This window comes from Ictidomys tridecemlineatus, unplaced genomic scaffold, assembly GCF_052094955.1.
Source record: "Ictidomys tridecemlineatus isolate mIctTri1 unplaced genomic scaffold, mIctTri1.hap1 Scaffold_666, whole genome shotgun sequence".
Lineage (NCBI taxonomy): Eukaryota > Metazoa > Chordata > Mammalia > Rodentia > Sciuridae > Ictidomys > Ictidomys tridecemlineatus.
In genome coordinates this window covers 79,007-106,187 of record NW_027524676.1, presented here as the reverse complement: position 1 = coordinate 106,187, position 27,181 = coordinate 79,007, and the positions used below count along the sequence as shown (strand labels likewise).

At 34.2% G+C, this 27,181-nt stretch overlaps 1 pseudogene; it reads right to left on the bottom strand.

Annotated features, from left to right (window-relative positions):
- LOC144374374 (transport and Golgi organization protein 1 homolog) overlaps positions 1-26,798 on the bottom strand; it is a 142,852-nt pseudogene extending 116,054 nt beyond the window's left edge.
- Between the last annotated feature and the right edge of the window lie 383 nt (positions 26,799-27,181).

Sequence of the window (27,181 nt, the reverse complement as noted above, 5' to 3'; positions counted from 1 at the left end):
AATCTAAATTTAGATCATTTTCATCATCCAACAAGGAACTCAATACCATTAGCAGTTCCTCATCTTTTTCCCCTAATGCCCAGACCTAGACAATCTATTTTCTGTCTCTGTATACAGATTTGCCTATTCTGGATATTTCATATATACAGAATCATACAGCATGTGATCTTTGTGTCTGGCTTCTTTTATTTCGTACAGTGTTCGCAAGATTCATGCATGTTGTATCATATATCAGTACTTTGTTTATCTATTAATCAGTGGATACTTGGGTTGTTCCCCCTTTGGGGCTATTATGAATTGTGCTGCTATAAACATTCATGTACAAGTTTTGGGGAGAACATGTTTTCCTTTTTTTGTACAAATCTAGGAGTGGAACTGCTGTGTCACATGGTAACCCTATGTTTAACTATTTGAGGAACTGCCAATCTTATTGTCCCAAAGCAGCTGCACCATTTTACATTACAACCAGCAAAGTATGAATGTTATAATATTTCCATACCCTTGCCAACACTTAATATCTATGCATATCCTCAGAGTATGAACCAGTATCTCACTGTGTTTTTATTTGCATTTCCTTAATGGTTAACAATATTGTACTAATGGGTTATCACTATATTTTCTTTGCAGATATGTCTATTATATACTTGTATATTCGATTATTTGTCTTTTTACTATTAAGTTGTAAAAGTTGGCCCCTGTACTTTTAAAAGCTTCATACAAAAGCAAGTTCTGGTATATGAGATAAAATTTATTAGTTTTTCTAGAATTGGTAAAGCATCCATATGGCTCCAAAAATGACACTAAATTCATAATTCAATTCATAAACTCAGGTACCATCTCAATAATTATATTAATATAATAAAACAGTAATACTGTACCTTCCTCTAAGTAAAACCAGTACAGCATCCTGCTTAATAACACATGCTCTAATGTCAGAATGCCTGAACTCAAGTTCCAGCTCTACTACTTCCTTGATGCTTAACCATGAGCTCATCACTTCACCTATCTAAACTGTAAAATGGAAATGATTTTACAATCAGATAGAAAGAAAGGACACATCATTTTAGTAATGAAGATAAGAAAAGACTATGACATTATTGACACATTAATTCCACAGCCAGTGACTTCTCTCCTAACTACAGAAGGAAGAAATCACCCACCTAAGGCAGAGTGGTTGGGGAAAGGGTTGGTGAGGATGCAGCCTTTCTTTGGTCTTAAGATGAATGATTTGGACAGACTGGTTGGAACCCAAGAGTAGAGTTCATTTATAAATACTAAGTAAACCTGTACAATCTTAAGAGCTCTAGCAAGATAGAAGGCTAGAAAATGACTACAAAGGCAGGCTGGGGTGAGTGTTCGCAAACCCTTTGCTTCAGATACCCATGAGTCATCAGGCTAGCCTTTATCCCACTGGCAGGAATCAAGCCTCTGTGTAGCAGGGGAGTGACACATTCAAAGCTACATGGAAGAGTGAGCATGGCAGAAGGACAGAGAATATGTGCTAGGTTTGTGGGGACAGCACAGAGCCAATCAAGGTCAATGAAATAAGAAGGGTGGAGCCCAAGCTGGCTTCAGTAGCTTCAGAAACGAAAGGTACAGGTGTCTTAGTGTAATTTCTGCTTGTGAGGTTGGGCAAAACTATTTAACCCTAATCCTGGGATTTCAAGTTCTTTTACTGAACGTGGATACTGATGAGAAGATAGTATTTAAATAAATTAGTTAAATGTGTTGTCTGCTAAAAATGGCCTAAGAAATATTAACAAATTAAAAACTACCATTCTAAAAAAAAAAAAAAGTTTAATCCTCAAAGATGTTTCACATGGTGTTGGAATCACAATAGGTTAGACAAACACCTAAGTTCCCACTCACTGTAAGCACACTAATTGCTAACGAACTGCAAATGTTCAGGGGTTCAACATGTGGAATTAGACACCAGAGAAGAAAGAATGTAGGTAGTAAAAGATAAAAATGGATAGAAACAAAGCCATTCAAAAGAAAACAAATGAGAGAAAGTAAAGAGAGCAACAGGGTATCACTAACTGGAGGCCAACAATTCACTTCAATAACCTTGAAAGGTACTCTATATGAAAGCTTGAGATAAATAACTATTGGGTATAATAACCTTTAGAATCATTAAAAAAAGTCTATTTCCTTAAACTCTTGTTTTAAAAAACAGAGAAGCATTTAATCCACGTGAGAAAGATTTCCTCAAAATTAAAACTAAAAAGGAATTAGCCTAAAGCATTCTTATGGGCTGAATGTGTTGCCACAAGATTTGTTATGTTGGAAATCTAATCCCCAATGGTTTTAGGAGGTAGAACTTTGAGGAGGTGATTAGGTCATAAAGTAAAGACCTTGTACAGGAATTAGTGCCCTTATAAGAAGAGGCCCCAGGAGATGCCCCCATCCTTCTATTATGTGAGGACACAGCAAAAAGTTAGGCATCTACTGTTGGGCACAGTAGTACACCCTGTAATCCTAGCAACTCTGGAGACTAAAGCAGGAGGATCCCAAGTTCAATGTCAGCCTCAGCAACTTAGCAAGACCCTTTCTCAAAATAAAAAATAAGAAAGGCAAGGGATCGCGCTCAATAGTAAGTCCCTGGGTTCAATTCCCATTATCCAAAAAAAGTCATCCATTAACCAGGAAAAGAGGCCTCACCAGATATCAAAACTGCTGGCACCACAATATTGGATTCCCCAGCCTACAGAAATGTGAGAATTGAATGTTTGTTGTTTAAAGCTACCCAGTTTATAGTATTTTTGCTACAGTAGTTCCAAAGGACTAAAGTATCCATTCTTTTTTTTTTTTTTTTTTGGTGCCAGGGATTGAACTCAGGGGTACTTAATCAGTGAGCCACATCCCCAACCCTTTTAAAGTTTTTTAAATTTAGACACAGCATCTCACCAAGTTGATTGCCTTGCTAAATTGCTTAGGCTGGCTTTGAACTTGCAATCCTCCTTCCTCAGCCTTCCAAGATGCTGAGATTACAGGTGTGCACCACCACACCTGACAACAGACATCCATTCTCAACAGGAGTTGAGTATTACCCCAAATACAGTGAAAAAATTAAGTTGTTGGGAGACGAAAAAGCCTAGTTCTTTTTATATATAAAGCACAGATGAACATATTGTATGTAAACAGACAAGCAGTACGTATGGTATTAAAAATTTCAGAGGGAGATTGATTAGGGGGAAAATGTAAAAAAAAAAAGAAATAAAGGCTGCTGAGATTAAGGAAAGGGAGATAATAATGAAAACTTTCAAAAACAAGAAACAAAGGTGGCCTAAAAGTGATTAAGGACAGATCAAGAAATGCTATGTGCTTAAGTGTTCCTTTCCATTCTTCTTATTGAAGTTCCAAAATTAAATGTATTAAGTAATGAAAAGACCGAGCATTGATTTCAAATACTCAATGTTTTCTTAACAATAAAAACTGCCATGTTTATGCTGAGTGTTCCCCAAAAGTCCACGTGCAAAGGCTTAGTCGCTAGGGTGGCAATATTAAGAAGTGCTGTAGAATCTTGAAGAAAGTTTGTTAAATCGCTGGAGAAATGCCTTTGAAGAGGAATGTGGGAGCCTGGTCTTGTCTTCTCTCTCTGCTTCCTGGCTCAGGATATGAGGAGTTTGCTCCACCACATTTTCCCTGCCATTGCAATCCACTGCCTTACCAGCACTGAGCCAATACAGGCACCATATCTTCACATCTCCAGAACTATGAGCCATAATATAATTCTCTTTACATCATAGCTAGCGTTTGCCAAATATTTCATTATAGTGATGGAAAGCTGACTTATACAGAAGCATTATAAATTAAAATGAGAACAAGAGCAAATATAAATGAGGCTTGTACAAATTTTAGGGCATAAAGTATAGGTAATACTATGACAACTCAGCAACAATTTATATAAGAAAAAATACTCACTTGGTGGTGGTAAAAATTCAGGATGACTGTCACAATCATCTACCTTCAAAGCCTCATCTACCACCTGCCCATGAAAATAAAACTAGTGAGACTGTAAAAATAATATAGCCATTTCAGTTATACCAATACTCAGCATTTATACAAAAGAACTAAAGTCAATATACTATAGTGATCATGCATATCCATGTTTGTAGCAGCATAGTTCACAATAGTCAAAACTATGGAACCAGTCTAGGTGGTCATCAATGGATGAACTGATCAAGAAAATGTGATACATACACACAATGGAGTTATACTCAACTATAAAGAAGAACAAAATTATGCCATTTGCAGGAAAATGTATGGAACCTGAGCACATCATGTTTAGTTAAAGAAGCCAGACTGAGAAAGTCATGGGTCATATGTTCTCTCACACTTGGGAGCTAGAGAAAAAATAAAGAAAAAAAGAGGACCGGTCTCATGAAAATAGAAGAGAGACCAGCAGAGTAGTGGAGAGGGACCAGGGTGAAGGGAGAGGAAGTACTGGGGAATGAAATGGACCAAATTGTTATATGCATGTATGAGAATGTAACAATGGATTCCACTTGATGTATAATTATAATGTACTGTTAAAAAAATAAGAATTCAATGGCCGTGTAATAGAATTTGTAGTAGAATATGATAGAATTCACTCAAGCGCTTAAAATATGCATCTAGTTACTAAGTCTAAAAGTATAAGTAAGCATACAAAATGATAACTAGTGACCAGAGATCAAGACAAATGACAAATTCTTGAATGACAATTCTATCTCTGATGCCTAGAACAATGTCTCATGTGGCAGCTATTCGACAATGACTAAACTGAATATTACCACATTATTCCTGTGCTCTTCTCCCTAAATTAATACAGCCTCTTGGAAATTTTGAGGACTTAACGGTATATTAAGAAAGTTCCTTTCAATGCCCATCACCCACCCAATGCCAAAACATCATGATCTTTTCTTTCCTCAAATCTTGAAGAGAAATATAATGTGACTTAGTGATAGCTTCTGAGTGTTGGATGTATATCACAGGTAGAGGAAAACTCAGACACATTTATCTGGGTCACCTGACCTCAGAGGCAGGCTAGAAGCCTTAGTGTGGTGCTCTGAAAAAAACCATCAGACCAAGATTGCTACTGAGCACAGCCATGAAAGGGCAACAGAAGCTGTAGATACACCCTGGCAGAGGTGGGGAAGGAGTGCCTCCTAGGCACACCAGGTTAGCACAAGTTGGCTGGTGAGCTGCTACAGTGCCAGGTCACAAACAGATTACAAATCAGAAAAGGGAGAAAAAGACAAATCCAAAACACAGGGAGGGGCAGAAGTGACTTGGCCAACAGACCCCATTGTCACTCATTCCTGAGACTGGCTGGGTGACCTAAAAGGAGGGTATAAAAATGGACTAAATGGCAAAATTATATCTAGAAAAAAATACTTTTAATACCTGTAAATATAGTCAGGCTTGACAGTACATTCCTATAATCCCAGCAACTCAGGAGGCCAAGGCAGGAGGATTCCAAGTTCAAAGCCACCCTCAGCAACTTAGAAAGGCCCAAAATAAAAAAAAATAAAAAGGCTGGGGATGTGGTTAACTCAGTGGGTAAGCATCTCTGGTTCAATCCCTGGTAAAAAAAAAAAAAAGATATGTAAGTGTGATTTCAGAAGAAATTCTGTGACTTTAAATATATTATTTTTATGTAGTTGTATGAGGTATAATTGGTTGTAGTTATATGAGGAATAATTGCACTACGGATGTGGTTCAGTGGTTAAGCACCCTTGGGTTCATTCCCTGGTACCAAAAACAAAACAAAACAAAATCCAAAACAAGAATAATTTTCTTGATCTCAACAAGTAAGAGTTTATACCACCAAAATAGTTGGTTTCCACTATCACCAACATGTTACTATTAATAGCTGAAATAATTTTAAGTTTTTAACTGAGCTTACCTTTAGATTCTGATTACCACCATTTGCCATCTTGTAGTTAGTATTTTTGAGATCTCTTTCCGTCTCAACAAAGTTAAGTGAAGTACTAAAAGCAGGTGCTGATAAATTCCTAGGTATATAGGCCCTAAAATGGGATAAAAGAAATGACCCCTTTATTCCTACTAATTAATGAGCATTTTTAAAAGTTATCCTTCAAACAAACAGGTTGCAGCAATTATAGCCTTTCTTCCTTGAAAGCAAGGTACCACTGTTTTGAAAAGATCCTCTACCTCTCAGATAAGCCTTTATACATAAGTACTATTTAAAACCAGTTCAAGGCTAGTATTCTGGGTTCTAATATTAAAGTAAATAAATCTTCATGTTTCACATATTAACAGCTTCACTATCCTGTGTGCTTATCAAGGGAGAAAGGCTTAATCTATTTAAATTGCCAAATAAGCAAATGTAGAATCCTGGCTATTTATTTTCTTATAAGCATTCCTAAATCGATTTGTGCTCTTTGAAAAGTATCAAGAGGCTGGGGCAACGTTTCCAGGGCAGAGAGGAAGGTCATGAGGCAAAGGCTGTGTATCAGCTCTCTACTGCCAGGACCCCGTGACCAATTGCTCCCCGTCAAGCACAATAACTTCAAATTAACATTCCACTCCTCTTTTCTCACTAAATTAGGCTACTAATCATCCAAGTGGTTCAATAAAATAAATCTGACAACTCACAGATCACCTGATATTTTGTGTGCAAACACACACACCAAAAAAAAAAAAGAACCCTCTTATTCTCCCATCCCTAAATTTACTATAGTTGCGCTTAAGTTTTTAAAATGACAAACACAAGTGATTCTTAAGTTCACAGGGCAAAGTAATTCCAAGTAGTAGCTACTGATCTGATATTAACTCACCTGCTTTCATAAAAAGCTTTAATTGGATTCTTATTTGGTGTTCGACCTATAAAAGTCAATCACACACACACACACACACACACACACACACAGAGTAATCAATGGATTGGCAAAACAGACTTCAACACATTTTCAAATTTCCTTTAAGCTGAGTTAAGAACATCAAACAACCTTAGAAAGTTGAAAAATAAATCAAAACAATTTTACAATCCTAGATGTCAGTAATTTCAGAATGGTGTCAACAAACTGTTGTACACCATGTCCGACATCCCACTGCATGTGATTACTGACAAGATGACAGTAATATATTGATTTGAATCAGAGACGGTACCTGTCTTCAAGGAGCTCACAATCTAAGAATCTTGTTAACAGCTGGATGACAACATCCGCTAGTTACAAAACTGCTCAGCTCAGCTCGATAGACACTGAATATCCAAAGAAGAAAAAAAAAAGGAAAGACCTAGATACTCAAAGTGTAAAGAAATTTTTTCAAGCACTGAGAAAGAAAAATGACTAAGTACAGAAAACAAGGTTGAAGAATGGAAATTTACAAGTCCTAGCCTGAACAGCCAATTTTTGATTATAGATGTTCAACATGCTATAGAATTATTTGCAAACTTGGTGCAAACAAATTAAGCAACTCTATTGAAGGGCCCTTTCTTTTAGAAGTAACTTAAATGATGAAAAGTTTTACACAATTTCCTTTCAAAAGCATTTATTTTATTCAAAATTTCTGAAAAGAATATTTTTCTATAGAAGAATAAATAATTTAGTTACTGGCTGTTTCAAATAAAAAATACAAATCATGTATAATAACCTAATGGAACATATTACTAACTCTACACAGAAAGATATAGAAAACGTAAGTAACTTGAAGATAACATAACAAAATAAGCACAAATCATCTGAGAACTGATTTATGATCCTCTGTTAATCCAAGAAACCCACCTTTGAAACTTTAAAGAAAACTCAACTGTAACCAAAAGAATCTTAGGTGAAATACCTTGTCGGTCTTCTATTTGTTTTTGTAACTTTACATGCTGCTGAATTAGATCCTTGATTCACTCAGGGTCATTTTTACAGAGTTTTTGAGCTTTTATGTTTGCTTCCAGGGCCCAGTCATATTCCCCCAGCATAGAAAGAGCAGCACAATAATGATAATGATAATGACCCGGTTCCAAAAAGATAAATTTAATTTTTTTTCTCAAAAATATGCTTAAATTAAATAATAGGTAAGGAAAAATATTGTTTGAAAATGAATTAATTAAAATGTTAGATCAGGCCCCTATCATGAAAAATAAATAAAAATGTTAACACCTCAAGAAATAAAACTAATGAATTAGTAGAATGTTATAAATAGGCAAGTGATTTTTAACAATTAACTAGAGATAAATATTTTTGCTTAAGAGATTTTGGTACCCCAGCGAAGTATTTAACTTCTGTTATATTTTACTAATAAAGTACTAAACACAGTATTTTGTGAATAAAAGTAATTCATTATAAGAAACAAACTTTTAAAAAATACTTTAAGGGAATAATATTCACTAAGTCATGACATGCCCTACACTTTGGAAATCAAGATTTTGGAGCTGGAAGGAGCAACCAGCTTGGCCAGCATTCCCAGTGCCTCCAAGAACACAGGCTCAAATAACAGGTGTAGTCAGGCTAACTCTTCTCTCCATCTCTCCCCTTCAATCAGCTTTTATTTTATCTGTAAGTGTAGTTCCTAGCTTTAAGAAAAGGTCCAAAAATCACTGACTTTATTCTCAATTCAAATGGTAAGGTTTTGGCTTCTTGTCTTTGTTTTTTGGTATAGAACCCAAATCCTTACTGACTCCAATATTTGGAAAATCCATTATATCTAATATCTTAGTCTAGAAAGCGAATTTAACTAACCCGGCTCCCAGTTATTCACAAATCAAACTTCCATTTTAGGTACCATGTCTCCTCTAGAGAGACAATCTACCGTAAAAAAAACAGGCCAGAACCTGGCCTCAAGTCACAGTTAGAAACAAACTAAAGAACAATGATTTTATGATACCTAGTCCAGATCTCCTTCCTACTTACTACACATTTTTTTTAAAGAGAGAGTGAGAGAGTGAGAGAGAGAGAGAGAGAGAGAGAGAGAGAGAGAGAGAGAATTTTTTTTAATATTTATTTTTTAGTTCTCGGCGGACACAACGTCTTTGTTGGTATGTGGTGCTGAGGATCGAACCCGGGCCGCACACATGCCAGGCGAGCACGCTACCGCTTGAGCCACATCCCCAGCCCCCTTACTACACATTTTACAAAGAACATTCTAATTAGATGAGAACCCGGGAGAAAATCAAAATAAGTGAACCCTTTAAGTGGAAAAATCAAAAATAAGTGAACCTTTTAAAAAGGAGTAGTTTTTTGCTAAAAGAATCACTAGCACGTTTATTCAGAGTCAGTACTGTGTTCTTGTGGACCTACGAATTCTGAAGATTTTATTCTAAAGACTATGCATTTCATTAAACTCTGCTTCCCCTTAGAGGGTAGAAGTCCTGTTTCCTGACACCTGCAGTATAAGAGGACAAAGAGATCTCTCATATATACTAAAAGGTGGAAAATCCTACCACTAGATATTTGTCAACTTTCAAGTTCAGATTACTACATTTAAAAAAATAAAACACAGAATAGAAATAATGTTAGATCATAAAACATACCTGCTAAACTTATAGTGAATACTTTCTTCTTTTCCCCTACTATTCTCACCACCTATTGGATCTTTTTCCCTGGACCCCATGTAACTTCTGCTGGTTGAGAAAGCGGTTTATCCAGCCCCCTGTGCTGAAGCTTAATGAAGCTCAGATTAAAGTATCTCAGTTTCTTGAACCCAATTACCATAAAAATTTTTGTTCTTCTTTGACACTCTCATTCTCTATCATATATGGACATTCCCTACTATCTTTTGGTCTAGCATCCCCTCACCTAGGGGTAAACATTTCCCACTCCTCATAGATATGGCATGGCAGTACTATCAGTTTTAGTGCACCATCCCAACAAGGGATAGCGGCTCTGATTGGTCAGTGGAAACATACCACTTCCCAGGTCACTGTAACTGATCCATGCTGGGACACATGACCCAACTGAAATCAGCCTGAGCCTTAGGCTTATTATATAGAAACTGACAGGGGTTTCTTTTCATTAGAATTAATAGCTATGACGGATATTGGTTTGGGGCTCCTACTACAAAGTCAAAGTTTTTTTTTTTTAATGTGAATATGCTTTACTTTCTATATATATAACTGTAAAGTTTAGAGACGATCAGGGCACATCTAGAGTGGAATGTCCATACACAGCCAAGCAAAGGTCTATACTTGTTCTTTCTTTTTTTTTTTTCATGTATGACATGCTTCTGCTTGTGCATTGGTGTATATATATGGTATGCAGTCACTTTCTGATAAAAATTACTTAATTTAGAAGATAATTGGAGAGGGAAATTGTCAGTTCATCCCTCATATTGAAGGACCATAACTTATTCCCAATGATTAAAACTTTATCCTGTGTATATTATCTAAATAGCGACAGGGTATATTTATTTTTTTATTGAGTGATTTAAAAAAATAATGACAGTGGAATGCATTACAATTCTTATTACACATATATAGCACAATTATTCATATATCTGGCTGTATATAAAGTATGTTGACACCAATTTGTGTCTTCATACATATACTTTAGATAATGATATCTATCACATTCTACCATCCTTGCTAATCCCCTGCCCCTCCCTTGCCCTCCCACTCCTCAGCCATATCTAGAATTCGTCTATTTCCCCCACGTTCCCCTTCCCTACCCCACTATGAATCAGCCTTCTTATATCACAGAAAACATTCAGCATTAGTTTTTTGGGGATTGGCTAACTTCACTTAGCATTATAGCAGCACAATTCACAATAGCTAAACTGTGGAGCCAACCTAGATGCCCTTCAGTGGATGAATGGATAACAAAAATGTGGCAAATATATACAAAACAGAATTTTACTCAGCCATAAAAGAGAATAAAATCATGTGGTTAAAAGTCTTTTTTTAAATGAAGTCACAAGAACCTATACTCAAACTTCCTCTTCTGGCCAAGATGGAGTAACAGAGACCAGATTTACCATCCTGCCTAAAATGATTTTTAAAAACAAAAAAGATATGATTCCCTGGCTTATAAAACACTGGACACTGGGCAAGAAAACTTGAGTGATCCTTGAGAGAAGAGAAACACACAAAGTAAGACTTAAGACTGCTCCAGCGTACTGAGACAAACCCTCAGTCCAGGAAAAAGTCACTACTCAAAGACTGGCAGTCTCTCTCAGCTAAGGAGAGAGAGGTGGGAGGCAGGATTAAGGCAAGCTTGAGTTCATGAAGCAAGGACCATAGAGGGGAGAGCTGCCGAGAGAACTTCAAGGAGTCCTCAATGGGTCTTCAGCTGAGCACTGTCAGCACATGTCTGTGGGAAGAGCTCTCTATCAGGGAAAGAACTATCAGAAAGGCTAACAGTACAAGAGTCGGACTCATACAGTGCTGCTACACCCACAAACCTGAGTGGAAAATGTCAGAATTCAGGGAGCATTAAGTCCTCAGAAAGTTTTGCCTCAGTAGTGAAGGAAAAAGTTAGCCTTAGGTTAATGACACTATGGCCCCACATAATAGAGCAAAAAACAAGATTATTAAAAACTAACCTACTTGTATGTTATTTCACTGTATTCCAAAATAAAGCTCAAAGGTAATCAGAGAAAACCAAAGATATGCAGCACTAAACAAAGTAACATTCACAATGTTGAATTCCAATAAAAAATGCCAGGTATGCAAAGAAAGGAAATGTGTTCTATAGTGAGAAAAATCAATCAACTGGAAGCCCATAAATGACACAAATGATGGAATTCAGGATATTACAACAGTTGCTATAATCACATTCCATTCATTGTAGAAGCAAGTAAAGACATGAAATATAAGACCCAAATTTAATTTCTATAGATAAAAATTAAAGTATTTAAGATGAAAAACACCTGAATGTTAAGAAAGGCAAATGAAGCATTATAGATGAAAATATCCACGAACTTGAAGATACAGGAAAAAACAACTTTGTAAAATCAAACAGAAAAGAGAAAAAAGAACGAAATATGAAACTGACAAAACAGGGAAACACAGCTGAGAAACAGAAGGACACACACAGCTCTTGCCCAGCCACCACTGAAGCCAACCCCTAGACTTCTCAGGTACAACAGCCTACAGATTCTCTCTACTACCTACACCAAGGACCTGAGTCAGGTTTCTATCGTTCACAAACAAGAATCTAACATATCCTTCAGAACTCCATCTCTTGAGGACTTTAGTGAGTCTATTATTTTGTATCTTGTAAACTACAGCAAAACACAATACGCACATAAACATTTACATATCTCTATTGACTATACCATAAAATTTCTCATTTTTTAAAGCACAATGACTTATCCTCTCTCAAGCCTGAAAGTACGTCTGGAGACAGGTGACCCTCTAGTAGTCTCCCCTATCTGAACCAAAGAAACCAAAAATGGCCCATCCTCATGCAGAAATGGAAAGTACCTGCCTCTATAGCTTATATCTTAGAGCTGTGACCCCATAGACTTGGGCTCATAATTCTCAAACAAAATATTCTTAGAAAAGTAAAGAACGCACCTTGCATGCTCTCCTTTTTTTTTTTTTTTTTGGCATTAGGGGCCTCAGAGGGGTTTAACTACTGAACCACATTCCCAGCCCTTTTTATTTTTAATTTTCAGATTCAGTCTTGCCAATTTGCTCAGGGGCTCACACTAAGTTGCTGAGGCTGGCCTCAAACTTGTGATCCTCCTGCTTCAGCCTCCTGAGTCTCTGAGATCATAAGTGTGTGCCACCATGCCTAGATGCATGCTCTATTTTAGCTTCTGAAGTAAAAATATTCTTCAATGAATATTTCTATCTGGTAAAATAAAAAAGGAAAAATAGCTTACATATATAGTTACCGAATTTTGTGAATACTTAACTAGTGGTTGTATGTTTTTAATCTATGCAAATTTTTTGCAATCATATGACATATCATAAAACATCCCAACTTAAAAATTAGTAAATATTTTGTCTGAGAAACAAAACCAGGAATACTCTATGAAAGTCTTCAAAATAATTCAGAAAGCCTTAATATTCTTCCCTAAATTTGATAATAGATTAAAATTTGCAAGAGGTATCTCTGGAAAACCAGTATATAGACTGGGTTTCAGTATTCAGAACATTATCAATTCATTTGTTCTACAAATATTTATAGAGTACCCACAAAATGAAAGGTGTAGTCATCAGCAAAGATACTGTTTCAAGCAAAAGAATGACTCATAATGGAAATACCAACAAATTTATCACCCTCTAATGCAAGCGCCATCCAGTTTCATCCTTCACTTGCAATGACACCTTGAAAAGTCATTTCACATCTGTTGAACTCAATTTCTTGATGCATAAAATTAGACATTTAAAAAATTACTCAAAAACTTAGATGTAGAAGTCCACCTGGAAAACTTCACCATCTCCAGACCACTAGATACACTCCTAGGCTGCCTAAATTGTAACTTTAGGGGAGGGTAAGAACATCTTTAAAAGGTTCCCAGGCTGAGTCTTCCCTTTTACTTCACAACCTTCTGTACTTTCTCTTTTTTTATCATAGCAAATTAGAATATAAAGAAAAAATATAATTTTAACAACACTAAACAAAATAAAATTAAGTCCTGCAAAGAATTTAATGAAGTCTATCTGCAAAGCAGTAATGGAAGTATGAATGAGAGTAATTCTCTAAGGCCCTACTCACTGTAATTTTTTTTAATTATGTAAAATCAGGAATACAGTATGAAAGACATGTGCCTTTGTGTGTCTTATTTGAATCTTTACTTTGAAAAACTTTTTGAATATTTTTACAAATTGGAAAAATACAGAGAATAATGTAATAAACATCCAGAATTTTGTTTTTATAACATTTATAACATTATAACATTTTGTAATATTTGCTCAGATTCTCTTTTTGTTGTTGTTGTTGGTACTGGGGAGTGCACTCAGGGACACTCAATCACTGAGCCACATCCCAGCCCTATTTTGTATTTTATTTAGAAACAGGATCTCACTGAGTTGCCTAGCACCTCACTTTTGCTGAGGTTGGCTTAGAACTCACGATCCTCCTATCTCAGCCTCCTGAGATGCTGGGATTACAGGTGTTCACCACTGTGCCTGGCCAAATTCTCTTTTAATAAGAGAAAGGCAATGATATCAATATGGCTGCTTTGGAATCTCTTCAATCTCCTTTCCCTCCCTGACTTTCCAAATGCAAACACTATCATGGGTATTGGGCTTTTATTTATTTTTTCATTTCATGTTGTTTTTCAAATCCATAAATATTGATATGCCAGTCAACTACAATCTAATATTCAACTACTCATTTACTAAGTCAACAAATACTACTCCTGAGTGCCTGCTATGAACCAGGCAACTTGTCAGACAGTCCAGATTTAAGAGCAAACCAGAAGAAAAAGCCTTTCCCTGTAAAGCCCACATTACACTGGAAGTCACAATAAACAATATAAATAAATAATGTAACAATATTGAATAGTGTAACAATATTTTCAATAATATGCCAAATGCTAAGAGGAAAAAAGGGAAAGAAGATAGGAAATGTCTCAAAGGAGCAGGGTTTGCATTTTAATAAGATGGCCAGGGAAGGTTTCATTGAGAAAAGGATGTTCTATAAAGAATGAAAGGAAATAAGGGAGCTAGCTATGTTCTAGGGGTAAAGTGTCTGAGGCAGAGGAAAGAGCAAAAACAGAATGAAATGGGCCTGGCCTGATGGGAGCAACAGTGAGGAGCCCAGGGGCCAATTCAGAGAGTAGCAGGAATGAGGTTTGAAGAATGAAGGGTGTTCAAGATGGGAACAGATTAAACAGATCAGACTAATAACTTTGATCAAATAAAAATACCAACTCATCCACTGCTTTATCAATGGAGATTATCTCTTAGTGATAACATTTTTTTAAAAATTTTTGCCTACTAAGAGTTGTTTCAGTGTAATGTCTTTACTGTTTCCACAATTAAATTGCTGAAAACAACTGTGTTGTAAAAGATGGAGGACAATGGGAAAAGTTTAAGCTGCATTTGGACTAATCAAAGAACAAATTAATGTATTTTCTGACTTTAAAAAATACTAAAAAATATGAACAACTTTTAGCTCATGAATATTCTTCCAAAATATAACAAGTTATATATATATATATACACATATATATATATATATGTATATATATAGATAGATATATAGATATAGTATTTATATATGAAGATTACTGTGACATTGTTTATAGCATCAGAAAATTGCTTGTAGCTTCTACAAGTCTATATAAAGGAATGGATTTAATTTTAGCATATCCATTATGTGAAAAAAAATTAACTTAAAGTTATGATGCCAATTTATTTACTCTAATAATAGGTATAAAAAGGTAATAAAGTTGAAAAAAAAAACATGTTTGATCCTGGTTTTGAAAAATGCTAATCCAGTAGTAATGATTCATAAGATTATACAGAAAATATTAGCCATAATCAAGAGGATAATTCTTTTTTATTTTACACTGAACTTTATGAACATAAAAAATTGACATCCTATTCCTAAAGTATTGTTAGATGTTTGACAATAAATAGAAATAACACAAAATTAGAGAATGAGTACTAACGCTAAAATTTAAGCTACAACTTTATTACCACCTATGTGAATAATGAAACACATTATTTTTAAGTGTTCCTCATTCTTTGGTCATTTGAAAATGTAAGGCTGTATATGAATATACTTTGAACATGAAATAATATTTATAAAATTACTTTTTTTTTCCAGAATAAAGTCTTAGAACCCTAAATTTTCTTATGCTTCATAAAAGTACTATTGTTGTTCTTACCAGGCCAATAATAATAACACTAATAATAAAATTTTTTTCAAGGCTGAGATTTCCCTTTCATGCTCAGAAGATAAACAGACAATTGGCACCAAATTATAGATTTGGGACAAACAAAACCTTGATCTGTCAGCACAAGTAGAGAAAGTGAAGCTCAAGTGCTACAAAAGGATTTGATAGTACAACAGTTTGTTTGTTTGTTTGTTTTGGTACCAGTGATTGAACTCAGAGGCCCTGGACTACTGAGCCACATCCCAACTCTATTTTGCATTTTTTTAGATATTTTTTAGTTGTTGATGGACCTTTATTTATTATTTATTTATATGTGGTGCTGAGAATAAAACACAGTGCCTCACACATGCTAGGCAAACACTATATTATAAGCCACAACCCCAGCCCTCATATTTTGTATTCTTATTTAGAGATGGTCTCACTGAGTTGCTTAGCACCCTGCTGTTGCTGAGGCTGGCTTTGAACTCATGAGCCTCTAAGCCACTGGGATTACAGTTGTGCACCACCGTGCCTGGCTGATAGCACAACAATTTATTAAAGCAGAAGCATCTTCTGTGAATTTATTGGACAGCTTCTGCTAACACCCTTTCAAGTGCAATCATGGGCTTTCTTTCATTCTAACTGATGACTGATTCCTTTCTCTTCTTCTGTCCAGATAACTTTAAGCTCCTTATCTTTATTGAATCTAACTTAGAAAACAAATGTGTTGTATTCTAACATCAAATATGAAACGCATTTTTGTAATAGAACATTGTTGTCTATTTTATTCTAATTTTACTCTGTTTAAGAGGTAATTTATTAAAGAATAGTCAGAAATCATGTATCTAATGGAAGGTTAGATTTTATTAGCATAATCCCAAAGTAGCACTTATTACTGGGGAAAGTAAGTGGTGTGGGGCTTTCATTTGGGCTTTAAAGTTTGTGTCCACTTGCACTGTAGAATTATTGTAAGAAGTTCCTTGTCACAAAATATAGAACTAATATTATAGCTCTGAATATTGGATATAATACACAGTAACTAGAAACTTTAGATATATTTTATATTTAGATTATTCTTTCACTTTTCCTTTTATATACTAGATGTTGATGATATAAAAAATGATACAATATGATACCAATCTTAAAAGAATTTGCATCATAATGGAGAAGATATCTATTTGTAAAAACTGAGACAAAGCACACTTAATGTTATGATTAAAGCTTTTGAAAAAGTATATGGATATTAGATTAATAAGCTCTCACTTCTATTAGGATGGGAAAGCAATGATGGTGCAGCAGAAATTCTTTGGGGCATGAAAAAAAGAGAATTCAAGGTGAAGCTTAAAGAGCTAGAGGCAATGGAGGCTATGTTGGCAAATGTTAACCATAAATAGAGACAGAGAAGCAATAAAAATCAGAAGAGGTAGGAATTGTGTGAAGCAAAGGAATTATGTGAACAAGTATTAGTGGGGCTGAGTTTGTTCCTACGGGGAATTTGGAAGACTATTTGTGATCATGCTTGGAAGAGCTGGGGGACATATGAATAAATATTGAGTTTATTGTATAAATAATAGAATACTTTCTCACTTTTGTGGGTATGACATGGTTAAACGTTTATTTTAGAAACTAATGCTTGTGAGAGGGGAGAATGGCACACTTGAGAGAGGCTCATGACAGGAAGAGCAACTAGGGGCAGGTCACTGTTCTCTAGGCTAGAGATAAGAGAAAGGAGGGTTGTAAGCACTGGCAATAATGACAAAATGAGAACTTATTTAGAAAGCAGAATAAACAAAACATAAGAGTAAGGATTTGATTTTTATAAGGTTCGTTGTAGCTAAAATCACAAAATTTAGAGATTTAAAATTGCCTATAGTTATGTCTCAATTATGATAAAAACTGCATTAAAATAATTGAATACTTGGTGTGTCGCAGCAACTCATGTGGTGGGAACAGCAGCAGTGGCCAGGCAGCACAGTTTCAGAAGGTTCCCAAAAGCCACTGCCTGCAGCACCTGTGTGAGCCTTGTGTTCTCAGCCAGGAAGCTCCAGAGGAAGGTCAGCTCTGAAGAATGTGAGGCTAAGTAAAATCCCAAGAGGAGGTCTTCCAGGCTGTCTTCTCCGACTGCTGCTGCCAAGGCGGATGCCAAAACCAGAAAGGTTTTCTTTCATAGTCAGCAAATGGAAATAGTGACGTGAATGAATAACTGTGATATGAGGTAATAAATGCAGTTTTGCAAATATTTCCAAAATAGAACCGACGGGAAGCATCAAGTCATCAAGTTGACTGTATAAAGTGTATCCACAAAAGGGAGATTTTTATAAGGATCCCAAAGAGGAGTTGGATATTTACAGATGGAGCAGAGCGAGACTGAGAGGTCTGTGAAAAGAAAATAGGATTTCAGGAGGTGCATCATCATTTGCCTAACTAGAAATATATTAGACAGTTAAGGGAACTGAAAGATTTTAATTTGATTGAAATGCACATTATATTTCTATATCAAAGGGAAAATAGGCAAAAGAGAAATTAGAGAGTACATTGCTTGCTCCTTTAATAAGCAAAGACAGGAATAACATGGGGACGTTTACATTTTAGAATAATCTCATTGGCTTTATTGCTGACGATGGGATAACAGATGTAAGACCTATGAATGAGGGGTTCAGAGTAGAGCTTACTATATTTTAGCAGAAAGATGATACAAATTTTAATGTCACTATCAGTTACCAGACGATGTTATTTAGAGTCAACAAAATATGATTACATTGAGAGGTAAATTGAGAAGTAAATTGAGAAGCAAAGTTGATATATGTTTGATTTGATATATTTTGACCTGGAATTTATATATTTTAAAAAAAAACTTTTATAATTTACACTAAGTGTGTACTGTGCCTCTATAGATGAAATATTTGAAGGATTTACTAAGTCTGACAATTTTAGTGTTTTAGCCTCCTGATTCATTAATATAAAATATTACATTTTAAGTCAGGGAAGTATTTTGTTTGAATTACTGCTGTCTAAAAAAGATATTTAAATGATTATATCAAACAAGAATTTATTATGTCTGTTTTTATTATTTAATTTTCCCTTTAATGTGTTATGGAAAACAAAAGTTTAGTAATGGAAAATTACATTTATTTTACATAATTTTGGAATAATTTTTAGTTAAGTTATCTAAGGCAAAAAATAAAAAGTAAAGTTTTAGAAAGCCTGATATGTGGTAGGAGGTGGAAAACTAGAGGTGTGCAGAATTTGTGGTTAGAGAGTGAGCCTTCCCATCTCTTCTAGATGCTTCCCTTACTCTTACCATTTCTCCAAATTTGATATTGATACTCTCTTCCCATCTTTTACCGAAGAGGCAATTACATTACTTTCTATGATTGCAGAAAGTGATGATTACATTATATTAGATTCTGACATTAAATTACACACTGGAGAGAAAGCCATGTTCTTCATTTGGTTTTTATTTTCATCACTAAGAAAATACAAAGGCGATGTGCATTCTGTAGTCACAAGTTACTTCAATATTCCTAGTAAAACATAACAGAAACATATATATGTTTTATTTCAGTAAGATCTCCTGAAGGGAGACAATTCTTTGTTGTATACTAGAGCCTTTTCCCCCAAGTTTTGAAAAGCAAAATGTCTCCAGGTATTGTCAACTATCTCCTAGACTATGAATATGGGGTAGAGGCAAAAACTTCTGTGATCAAGATGCAAAAAAACATTAAATGTTTAAAGATATTTCATCTTTTAAATTCTAATAAAATGCCCAAACACAATTCTTTTTTTAATTTAATGTTTAGTTGTAGTTGGACACATAGCTTAATTTTATTTATTTATTTTTATGTGGTGTTTAGGATTGAACGCAGGGCATCGCACATGCTAGGCAAACACTGTATCACTGAGCCACAAGCCCAGCCCCATCAAATACAATTATTGTCTAAAGTAATACGGAAAGAAAAATCATCACTTTATATGCCTGTAGATCTAATAGATCTACAAGTGGTTTTGTTATATCATATTTATAGAAAAGAGAAGAATGGAAGATAAAGTTTTCCCATTCAGTTTTCTCAATCTGAATGCTCTTGTACTCTAAGCAAGACTTGTTGATTTTCCTCATAATTAAACATAATCTACATTTTGTTACAGCAACACATTCAAGGAGAGAATAAGGTACCAATCATTTACTTGCAGAAAGAAAATTAACAATTTACTTCATGTTGCTTTGAAATAACCATTTAGGTTTTTAAAAAGTACCCAAGGTTTTCACCCACTTTCTCCTTACATTATCGTCATTGAACATAATAGACAGCTAATAAAAATGTGACCTTATGTGGGGGAGATATTATTTTCAATCAATCACTCTTTGGATAAATGTTTTGAGTTATTCAATGGTAACTGAGTCCTTCTGCTCCACTGGCATATATGGGAGACACAATTAGGATTATTGTAATTATCAACTACTTTCTATAAGCAAATAGAAATGATAGCTAAATAATCTTTAAGTGATTAATATTAAATATCACAATTATGAAAAAAGTAACGAATATGAGTTACTTAATATTTTTTTCGAATTCCAACTCACTGTTTTGCCTGGAATTACACTACATTATGTTGAAGTAATTGGTAAACTATACTATTATGAGTGTAAATTTTACAAATATTGAAATTACTGTGTTCTGAATGAAATCACAAACTCTTAAAATGGGATATTTAAAGAGGGGAAAACATTAACTAATACAACTATCTAAAATTTTTTTTTTATACTTTACTGGGCAGTCATAGTCATAGTATTCTTATAAATACTTTTTAAAACATTTTTTTTGTAGTTGTAGATGGACAGAATGCATATATTTTATGTTTTTTTATGTGATGCTCAGGATCAAACCCAGTGCCTCACACATGCTAGGCAAGCATTCTGCCACTAAGCTACAGCCCCAGCCCCAAGGCATTCTTTTTAAGTATCATTAAGTTTATAGATATTTTTTTTGGAAGGGATTGAGTATTTGTTCATCTATGATCAACACTTTTAGGCTAATTTTCTGTTTTAACTCAAGTTTTTAAAATCCTGCTTTTATTCACATTAAAAACAAACTGCTTGATATATACTGAATAATTAGATGATGAATTAAGATGCAATTATTCCTATAAGTAGGATGTGGATGCACTGGAGCAAACACCAGCAAGAGTGAGGGCATGCTGATAAACTGTCTCACCTACTTTTATCATGCTGTATCCACTTTAGGGATCCAATTTATGTGGTTAACAAAACTTTCAAGAAATTCATTTCATCCTCACAAAAATTATACAATGGGGAGATCAACTTAATCTTCATTTTACAACTTGGGAAACTGAAGAACAAAAATATCCCATAACTTATATAAAGTGGCATGCCAATAGTGGCACAGCATGGATCTGAACAGTCTTGCTTCAGTAGCAGGATTATAAAGTGGCATGCCAATAGTGGCACAGCATGGATCTGAACAGTCTTGCTTCAGTAGCAGGATTTTTCCAACCTCAATAGACATACAATTCAGTTAGCAATCTTACTCAATTCAGATTTGGACTCAGTACTTCTGGTTAGGGGAAAACAACATACTGAGTTTTAACAATCACACCTGTGATACAGATGTTGCTAGTCTGAAGATCACCCTTTAATTAGCAAAGTTCTAATCTACACTGGACAATAGCGAGAGATATGGCAACCATCAGAAACACAGTTTATCCTCAGAAAATTACTCTTATGTGCAAATTGCCAACATCTGACTTAGAACTTATGCTACTTCTTTTTCTTTCTTTTAAAAAGGGAAGTTAACAAAATTTGCAAGTATTATAATATTTACAAGTATCATTGTAGCTGATTTCAGGTTTTGATAGTCAACATATGATTAATATAAACTTGAAGCTGTAATATCTACCCCCCCATAAGGCCTTCTCCTTAACCAAAAATGATTTACAATTACTCTTGAATATCTTCTTTAACATAGATTCAGTCCAAACCCATTAATATTTAGGAGTACATGTTTGTACCCTCTATACAGGAAAAGAAATTCAAGATTAACTTAGAAATCCAGCACCTTTCTAAACTTTTGCTGTTTACACAAGTGCTGACTGTAAGTGAAAAAGGAAGCACATCCTTTGAAAAATAGAACATAAATGTCAACACATTACTAAACAACTATCGTCCATAACTTTCTGTAAAACAAAGGGATGTTCATAATAATTTCCCTTCCCCCTTACTGGTGAATTGATTTTTATACCCTAATCTAAAATATAGAATGTAAAAAGTATAAACGTAAACCAAAAAAACATATATTATTTCCCTGTGTTTAAAATGCATTGGCCCACAGGCCTTCAATACTTAAAACCTAAAATACCATCAAATCATTAGAAATTAAATATTTATAAACCTTTTTTTACTAAAAGAAAAAGAAGTATTCCTATTGACATATAATCAAACACTTTTAAAGTCCTGCATTTAATTTGACAATGATATCTACCCAAAGGCCATCCTGGATGTGTATATAGACCTAATTATGTAACTAAAGAATAACTTATTAATTAAAACAAAAGATGGGCTTTAAGACAAATCTCCCTAGTACAAGTAAATCTAGTTTTCCTATATCTCATTCAACATTTTCCTGAATGTACCCAGATACAATTAACATTTCTTCCCTGAGGGATAATTAACACTGTCACATACTTTGACAAGTTTATACACACACACACACACACACACACACACACACACACACACACACCTTACCAAAAGCCATAATTAAATAATTGTACCTGGAAGTAGCAAGCATAAGGTTTTAAAGGTCTCATGCAATATTAACCCACAAATTATAGATGTACTTATGACTGTGGAATCCCATTTTTAATTACAACATAAATTAACAAATCTAAATAATACAACCACCATAAAGCTAAAATTCTCATTTATGCAGCTATGAGTTAAAAGAAATATAATACCAAAATCTATTGCATTTTCTGGCATGAAAGCAAAAACACAATACAAATTTAGGCTTTTCCATCAAAATTACAAGAAGTAACCTTCTACCCAGAAGAAACCAAAGATACACAAAACATCTGCATTATTTTACATATGAGGTATATGGAAAAAAGTCTCTCCCCAAAGTAGTAAGAAACAACTTCTAATTTCCTAAGAAACTTGTATTTTACATTTGTTTTTTTTCCTGAATCACACAGCCACAAAGAAACTCAGATATTAAAGAACAAGAGAAGTTAAAAGATGTCCTTTTCAATAGCCAACAGTCACCAAAGACTGTGACAAAAGAAAATAGATATAAGTATTCCATGATACTGTGCACAAGCAAGCCCAAAGTTTTACTGCTTCACTAGTTAAATCACTAAATGTTAAGCATTATTTCATGAACTTAAATGAAATCTGGTATATAAAGAGAGAAAATATGCGATAAGTGAAACTTACTTTCTATTTCCCAGAAAGATTTTACTCCATCTAAAATAATCCTGTGACCTTGTGGAAACAGTCCTGGGTTAAACACTTAAAGTACATTCCTTTACCAAATGTACCAGTACATTACTGCTCTGAAAGCATTCAATATGTCTACTATGTTCTCTAGATGTATATTCATACACTGGTTTAAGCCATTTGCAGAAAATCAACAGAAACCCTTAAAAAAGTTTGACCTGACATGCAACTTTAAGACATGTGAGTTTTAAATTGACAGATCTTTACATCTTTCATAATGGAAATTATCAGAATATACTCTGAAAGTTAAGTGATTCTTCCACAGAACAAATTTAACTTGACCTCCTACATGGTACAGATTTGACACACCATTTAGAAGGCTAAAAGAAATACTGATTTACTTCTTCTCTAAAGCAATACTGTTCAACAAAATTATAATGCAAGTTATACACGTAATTTTGAATTTGCTAATAACTATGCTAAAATGATAAAAATACAATTTTTAAAACACTTACTAAACATGCCAAATATTATTTCAACATGTAATAAATATCTTTAAAATATTTATTCTTTTACAAATTGTACTGAGTTTTCAAAATCCAGTATGCATTTCACACTTACAGCATATCACATTTTCAACTAACCACAACATCCTGGTCCATAGTCAGAATGTGGCTAGTGGCTACACTATTGAGCAGTATACTTTTTAAGTAATACTTTGAGATCTGAAATATCACTCTGTTTATAATTATAATTATATAATAATTATAATTCACATTCATGTCTCCTTTTAAACTGAAATGGCTGCGACTACAAATATAAGCAAAACTGTTAATTCACTGGATAAATCAGGATCAGATCCCCTTTATCTGGGGATCTGGTTAACACAATAAATAGCAAATGGATTATTCCTTATTATGTCTCAAGTAGACTTCAGAGATGGTGCTGATCAACATGAGCAAACACAATTTGTAGCAAAAACACAGGTTAAACACCAAAATATTTTTATATCAAATCATAACACTTCCTTAATTATAGCATCCCTTCCCCTCTCATTCTTGAGCACATACTTCTATGCAATTTATTTATAATATTGCTCTCTAAATTTGATAAATTTTGTCAACCACACAGTCACCATTCAAAAATAAACAGAACACTATATAAGACACAAATAAAAAAATCAATCAGCTACTTTTAATACAATTTGTCAACCAATCTTAAATTCTGAGTTCCACTGAATTTGATTCTTCTCACAATTCCAATTAATTTACTGCTAAGAATTTTCCCAAGTCATTAGGATATTTGCTTAAAATGTAAATAATTCCAACAATGTGTTTTCTAGAAAATAACAACTACAACCATAGCTTAGCACATAAAATTTTTCCTTTAGGCAAGTTACTGAATAAATCAAACAGATACAACTATACTCCTGTTTAATGCTTTTACATTTTGTAACAGCATATTTAAAAATTTCTAAATTTGGAAAATCAATTCAGATTGCACACAAGCACTAACTTTAAATCTTAAAACCTTACAGGTTTCTACAAAATACTTGTGAATAAATATATTCCACAGAAAAACAACAGAAAAATCAACACCACTCAAACAAATCTCAGCAAGAAGCACAAGATCACTATATTCATAAGTACAGAATATATGATACATGCTAATAGTATTTTTCTCCTAATTTAATTCACCTAGGCAATTTTTGTTTAAAGCACTTGCAAAGCTTTAAGGAAGCAAACATAGCTAGCTAGCCTCTTCTGCTGCACATACATACAAGGATAATACATTCATCTCCTGATATTGTTCCACAATTTAGAAATCAAAACAACAAAATTTGTTTCTTACCCGCAGTTAGGAGAGGATTAAGGGTTACTTCAGCTAAATCCTTCTGAATTCCATTAGTGAAATGAGAACAGACAAAAAAGATTTGAGACAGTCTACAGAATAACCAGAAAATCAGAATGCCCTCTACCATCATGCAGGTAAATGCAAGGCTGGTTTTGCCTTCAGTAATGCTAACATGGCTGCTTCCTCTTTGTTCTCAGAGGCATAACCCAAACTCCTTAACAGAAAATTGCAGATTTTTTCTCACTTGCTACTGTAAATAGATAAGTCATTTACACCTGATTTGAGAAAGTCCTCCACTACTACTCAACAAAAGGATATAAAATCTATTTTAAAACTCTTCTTACCAAAGAAATTCTCTTTTCAAGCTTATATGCAAATGAGACAAAACGGAAGGAGAAAAAGCACTAGAATATTTTTGACAATGACTTCAATCCACTTTTACTGTGGTAAAAATTAGAAAGCTATTGCAAGAGTACATTAATAGTTTTGTCAATATTTTATCTGTTTAAAAAAAAAGTTTAAAATTTACAAATACCTTTACCAATGAAAAACTTCCAAGGACTATTTTAGCAATCTTAACCATTTCTTTTCTCTGATCTTAGGTACAGCACGTAAATTTAAATTTCATACTCTTGGAGGAAAGAGGGCCTTGAGGTAAGGGGAAAAAGAGCATTTCTCTGATTTTCTTGAAATTTAAAATGTTTTCAAAAGTTGTTTAATGTTCTCTCCATAAGATTACAACACACTGAGAAGAATTTTAAATTATTTCAAAGACTGCTGCTATTCAATATAATATTCTCAAGTTCATTAGTGTTTGGTTAATGGTGCAATGACGGTAAAAATGTATAGAAAAATAAGAACATGAATCGCTATAAAATACAATAATAAGTTTTTATATTTTCTTTTTCTTTTAGTTGTGATCAATGAAAAACAACAAAACATCAACATTAGGTAATGCTATAGGTACATTTTATGTTTGATACAAGAGTTCTACTCAATACAACCACTATCACTGATGGAGTCCCATTGATGGATTTTTTTTTGCCATCATAGAAAATAAAAGTCAGCAGGAAACAAATAATCTTTCACTTACAACCAACAAAATGTTTTTTCCTGCTGTTGATTTTCACTACTATGTCAAGAACATCCACGAGTTTTAAAGATGTGCAAAGTTTTAACAGCAAAGTGACACCTGAGATTGTTAATGGCTACTTTTCAGTTTTATTTGTTCTCACAAGAACAAGGAGGGATAACTATAACTACAAAAAATTATATCTATTATGCAGGATTTAAAGACTTGTTTGTAAAACTAAGCAAATTTAAAATCTGCTTTCAAAAAAAACCAATTCCTGACATTCAACATTTTTTAGCAAATATAAACTTTTTTGATCATTTCCTTTCATGAAAAGTGACACATTTCTTTTTATGAAGCTGCCACCACAGATGCCTGGACTGACACCCACGTGGACACATGCTAATTTCACTCAAGAGTATAACTCACAAAAGGAAACAAAAGGAAGCATCTAATTGCTTGGAAGACAACCTGACAATGTTACCTTTTAGCACTAGTGGATAACTTAGCAGTGGTTTTGCTAGAGAGTTTGGTGCTCTTCTTCCACTGGGTGGCAGAAGGTTCTTTCTTCATGATCTTCAGGCTCTGGAGCAGCAGGGTCTTGCTGGTCTGAATCTGAACTGCCAGTGCTGGTGCTGGGGCTGTCATCATCATCGGACATTTGCTTATCACTGGCCATCTTCATGAAGTTTTCTAAGTGATAAGTTTTCCAAGTTTTCCAGCAGGAAGGAGGCCACTGAACAGAAAAGAGAAAAGGGAAGACATGTTAATCTAAGAAATCAATTAAGAGCTTTTCCTTATCTTAATATCATTCCCAAATTGTATCTTTATAAAAAGGCTTCAAAAGTGTTCACATTTATTGTATGAAAATGTTACTGGGGATAGGATGAGTCTTACAATGCCAGCTCTCAGGGACTGTGGAAATAACCCACTCACGTTTTTTTCCATTCCTTGGATAATCTATCAATTGTCTACTTTCTCAGAAGACATGAAAAAGATTTGCTGGGGAACTTAAGGCAAGGAGTATTAACAACATATGACACACTGTAAATAACAGATTTTTATGAAAAATGTTAAAAAGTCACTAC